Here is a 5,794-nt window from a genome sequence, read left to right on the forward strand (position 1 = left end):
AATTTTCTTATGGCAACTAAATTACTGGCCTTAAGAAAGAATTTACGACAAATCTGAATTTCTTTCCTCTCACTCTCTAATTTATGGATTGGAGAAGAGCTGCCACCATCTTCCAAGTGACCTTTTTCAAGTTAAAGAGCATTAATAAGTCCCCCCTCAGCCTCCTTGTTCCAGGACTGAGAAATGTCAGTATCTTTAGTTTCTGATGTTTAAAAATATGTGGTTCTACATGGTGCTCCTCTGAATCTCATCCCAAATCTTCCCATTTCTCTTTGGTGTGCAGTTCAGAAGGAAAACACATTGTATTCCTGACCAGTGCAAGGCAGGATTGCTGAGTTCACCTCCCAAGTTCTACAGGTCCAGAGAGGATGATCTGTAGATCCAGAAAAGGTGCTTTCGGGCTTCACCGAGCCCGTGCTAACTTGTGGTCAGCACGTTATTGACAATGACCTCAGGAACTTTTTCTGCCCGACTTGCACATACTCAGCCCATCCTCATCTGGTGAGCAAGGAGTTTATTTTAGTACCTAAGTTTCTCCCTTTTAATTGAGCTTCATTCTGTCTTTGGCCACTATTATAAATTGTGTCCCGCTCCTCCCCTCCCCAAAAGAAATGTATATGTTGACATCTTAACCCATAGTACCCCAGACTATTTAGGGAGATAGAGCCTGTAAAGAGCCAGTTAAAGCAAAATGAGGCCACTAGAGAGGGCCCTAATCCAATATGACCAGTGTCCTTATAAGAAGAAGAGATTGGAATGCAAGGACTCAGAAAAACCATGTGAAGAAGACAGGGAGAAGGTGGCTGTTTACTAGCCTGGCTGAGAGGCCTCAGAAGAAACCAACCCTGCCAACACCTTGAAGTCAGACTTTTAGACTCCAGAACTGTAAGAAAAGAAATTTATATCATTTGAGTCACCCACTCTGTGGTACTGTTATGGCAGCCCTAACAAACTAATATAGCCACTTTTCCTATTTATCAAGCACACTTTGAAGTCTGATCTTGACTTCCAAGGTGTGAGACTCTGCTTACAACACTCAGTTTGCTATTTTGCTGTTCACCTCTGGTGCCATGTTCTCTTTTGGGGTTGATTCTACAAAGAAAGCACCCAAAAGAGAGTGGGCGCCGAGTTTACTGATAGGATCATGGTCAGTAAATTAAACCCTAATCTTGTTCACAGTTCGTGGTTGACTCCTGAAGGATTTCCGGGAAAGCACTCAGGAGCAGTTAGGTGCGCTGGAGGTCAGCATTAAAGGTGTCACTGATAATTGAGGACTTGGGGTGAAATTAGCTTATTAGGGGAATGCATCTGCACAGAGCAGATAAAACCAAGAACTAAGCTGTAGGACGCACCAATGCCGGAGAGGGGAAGAGCAAGACAAGTCAGAAATGGAGCCAGAGAAGGGAGCTGATGAGACAGAAAGAGAATGAGGATAATACTGAAGGAGCTTAACAATAGATGCCAGGGAGAAAACAGGAAGGTAGTTGCCACCCACCTCCACCCCTGCATGTCAGCATTCCTGCCACCATTGGACACTAAGTGACTTACCTCACTAAGCCCAGTGGACACTTTCTATAGACCTTGTCTTTTTATTTCAACCATCTGGTAGCACTTGACATTGACAATTATGTGCTTCTTTTTTGAAACATTCTCTTCCTTTGTCATAATACTCTGTTTCTGTTTTTCCTCCTGTTCGTCTGGTTGCTCTCCTACTCCTTCTCAGTGTCTTCCTCTTTTAGTCACTCTTCACATGTCAGCTTCCTCTGGGAATCTGCCATCACCCAGCTTCTCACTCGACGCATCTCGCTCACATCAGCCCCTCTGTCGCTCCCCATCATAGGCCGTACATTATGCCCTAAACTTTTCCAAATACTTTGTCTCTTGCCACTATTTACTTTCTCTGGGGCCCATTCTCAACAAAATTCTATTGATAAGTAATATTGTTTTCTAATAAGCCAGTTTCCTTTATTCATGTATTCCCTCAATAACTGGGTACAAAGTGTTATGTGCAGACACTGTTCAAAGCACTGAACTGCAATTTTAATGATCAAGTGTGCTTCGTTTGCATTTTACCAGAAGCCTTCCTTTCCTGAGTCCAAAACAGTAAGTAGAAATAATAACAGTTTGCATTTTTAGTACAGTTTACATAATGCTCACATTATGTATATTATGTGATGTGATGCTTATAATGACTCCATGAAATAGATGGAGAAGGTATCATTTTAACCTCAGGAAATTCAAGCCCAGTGATTTAGAGAAAAATGTTCTGAAAATCGGCAGAGCCAAGATTTTTGAAAGAATTTTTAATTATACTTTAGTGATTATGCTGTTACAGCTGTCCCAATTTTTCCCCATTGCCCCCCTCCACTCAGCCCACACCATTTCCTCAGGCAATCCCTCCACCATTGTTCATGTCTACGGGTCATGCGTATAAGTTTGGCTACTCCACTTCTATACAGTACTCTACATCCCCATGGCTGTTCTGTAACTACCTATTTGTACTTCTTACTCCCCTTACCTCTTCACTCATTCCCCCACACATCCTCACATCTGGCAACTATCAAAATGCTCTCTGCATCCATTATTCTGTCTCTGTTCCTCTTGTTTGCTTAGTTTGTTTTTTAGATTCAATTGTTGATAGATATGTGTTTATTGCCATTTCGTTGTTCATAGTTTTGATCTTCTTTTTCTTAAATAAGTCCCTTTAACATTTCACATAATAATGATTTGGTGATGGTGAACTCCTTTAGTTTTTTTAAGAAGCTCTTTATCTGCCCTTCCATTCTGAATGACAGCTTTGCTGGGTAGAGCAATCTTGGCTATAGGCCACTGCTTTTCATGACTTTGAATATTTCTTGCCAGTCACTTCTAGCCTGCAAAATTTCTTTTGAGAAATCATCTGACAGTCTTATGGGGAATTCTGTATAGCTAACTTCTTTTAAGATTCTCTTTATCTTTAACATTTGGGATTTTAATTAGAATGTGTCTTGGAATGGGCCTCTTTGCATCTATCTTGTTTGGGACTCTCTGTCCTTCTTGGACTTGCATGTCTATTTCCTTCATCAAATTAAGAAAGTTTTCTTTTATTATTTTTTCAAATAGATTTCCAATTTCTTGCCTTTGCCCTTCTCATCTGGCACCCCTATGATGTGAATGTTGGCCCTGTTGAAATTGTCACAGAAGCTGCTTATGCTATCCTCATTTTCTTGGATTTTTTTCTTCTTGTTCTGATTACTTGTTTTTTCCTTCCTTATGTTTCAAATCATTGATTTGATTCTTGATTTCATCCACTCTACTGTTGTTACCCTGTATATTATTCTTTATTTCAGTTAGTGTATCCTTCATTTCTGACTATATCTGTTTTATGCTGCTGAGGTCCTCACGAAATTCCTTGAACAGTGTTTTGGACTAAATTCCTTGAACAGTGTTTTGGACTAAATTCCTTGGACTGTTTTGAACATCCTTATAAACAGTGTTTTGAACTCTGCATCTGGTAGATTGCTTATCTCCATTTTGTTTAGTTCTTTTTCTGGAGTTTTGATCTGTCCTCTCATGTGGGTCTTGTTTGTCTGTCTCCTAATTTTGGCATCCTCCCTGCATTTATTTCTATGTATTAGGTAGAGCTGCTGTGCCTTCCTGTCTGGGTATCATGATCTAATATAGTAGGTGTCCTATAGGGTCCAGTGGCATAGCCTCCCCTATCGCTCAAGCTGGGTACTCGGGTTTTGCCCCTTATGTAGGCTGACTACATCCTCCTTTTGTTTGAGCCTTGATTACTATTGGTAGGTGGATGGGAGGGATTTATCCAGGCCATTCATCTGCAAGAATGGCTGTGACCTCTGACCACCAACCCCTGACCTCTGTGGAGGATCAGCTGTTGCATGGGCAGGGTGGTGATGTTCTGATGTGATCTGAAGCTGTCCACTGGGTGTACAGGCTCTGGGGTTTCCCAGGTGGTATTGGCCAAGGTCAGCCCCAACCTGTGTTTTGCCCGGGACTACCCTATCTGAGCGATAAAGCAATCTGAGATGGCTGCTGCTTGTGCTGGGCTTGAAGATTCCCAAATGAAGCCAAGTTGTGAATCTAGGCTGGCCGCTGCTAGTGCTGTGCTGGGGACACTTAGCAAGAGGTATGGAGGCTAGGGGCTCACGAAAACCAGCTATTGCTTGTTTGAGAGGATTTAGGAAATTATGAAGCTTAAGCCAAGACCAGCCATTCATAAGGAAAGTCTACTGTTAGCAGCTATAAATTGAGTGAGATGGAGCCTCAGGGGATCTCCAGGGCAGAGAAAACAGTGTTAGCCAGGTTGATAGAATCTGAGATGTGACACCACCTGCTGGTTTTGAGCTCTGCCTGCCTTTCTGTCTAGGAGAAAGCCTTCTCCCAGCTCTCACCTTAATGCAGATACTTCAGTTCCTCCCTGTATTCCACTGGTGTCCTTCAAGCTGCTACCTTGGTGATGGAGCTCAGAAAGATTATGTCTGAGTAAGTCCCTGTGTGGGTGGGTTCTTTAAGAGGAGCTGCTTGGGACTCCAGAATTTTCTTCTATGGACTTATACCCTGCTGGTTTTGCAGCCAGAAATATGGGGACTTATCTTCCAGGCACTGGAACCCTAGGTGGCGGAGGGGGGGGGCTTGTGTGCTGCTGGGACTCCCTGCTCCCAAGATAACCCTCCCTAATTTTTATCCTATACGTGTGATTGTGGGACCAGCCCATTCCGAATCTGCACCCCTCCTACCAGTCTGGATGGATACGTGTGATTGTGGGACCAGCCCATTCCGAATCTGCACCCCTCCTACCAGTCTGGATGGATGTGGTTTCTTTAATTCCATTATGTCAGGCTCCCACTGAACTCAATTTCTGCCCATTCTGGGTAATGGTTGTTCTATACTTCAGTTGTAATTTTGATGTGGTTGTGCCAGAAGGTGAGCTGTGTTTACCTATGCCACCATCTTGACTGGAAGTTCAGCAGAGCCAAGATTTGAACACAGGTCTTTTGGCTCCCAAGCAAATTCTGATTCCTTTCCAGTCCAGACACTATGTCAGAATTAGCTATAATAGTGCTTTTAAATGGTGTTTTGGTTTCCTATTGCTGCTGTAACAAACTACCACAGACTTGATGGCATAAAATACCATAGGTTTATTCTTTTATACTTCTAGACGGTCTACAGAAAGTGTCCACTGTTTTTGTTGCATCCCACTAGGCTGAAATCAAGGTGTCTTCAAGGCTGTATTCCCTCTAGAGGCTGCTGCAATAGAATCTGTTTCCTTGCTTTTTCCAGCTTTTGGAGGCTGCCCTCAGTCCTTGGCTCATGGCCCCTCATCACATCATCTTTTCTAGCACTCTCATCATTACACTGCCTTCTTCCTTACCTATCAGTTCTCCCTCTAGCCTCACCTTATAAGGACCCCTCTATCACTAGAACTACCCAGATAATCCAGGATAATTCCCCATCTCTAATTTAATTACATTTGCAAAGTATCTTTTGTCGTATATACTGGTTCCAGGGATTAGCACCTGGATGTCACTGGGGGCAGTTATTCAGCCTACCCCACATGATGTCCTTTAAATTACACACTTAGGGGACTACTCTTCTCTTAACAAATGTCCCTCTAGACCTCGGGCTCCCGTTTCCATTTCTCTGTATCCGGATAGGTTCATCGGTGCTTCATTCATTCAACTGCCAAACACGGTGGAGCTCCTGTGTGTGTTAGGCTCCATGCCAGGTATTAGGCATAGAACAAGCAGACAGTGATAGGGAGGGAATATATGAGATGCGATTAGACCTCATT

Source organism: Sturnira hondurensis, unplaced genomic scaffold (genome assembly GCF_014824575.4).
Source record: "Sturnira hondurensis isolate 20B ecotype Veracruz unplaced genomic scaffold, ASM1482457v3 Scaffold0021795, whole genome shotgun sequence".
NCBI classification, from domain to species: domain Eukaryota; kingdom Metazoa; phylum Chordata; class Mammalia; order Chiroptera; family Phyllostomidae; genus Sturnira; species Sturnira hondurensis.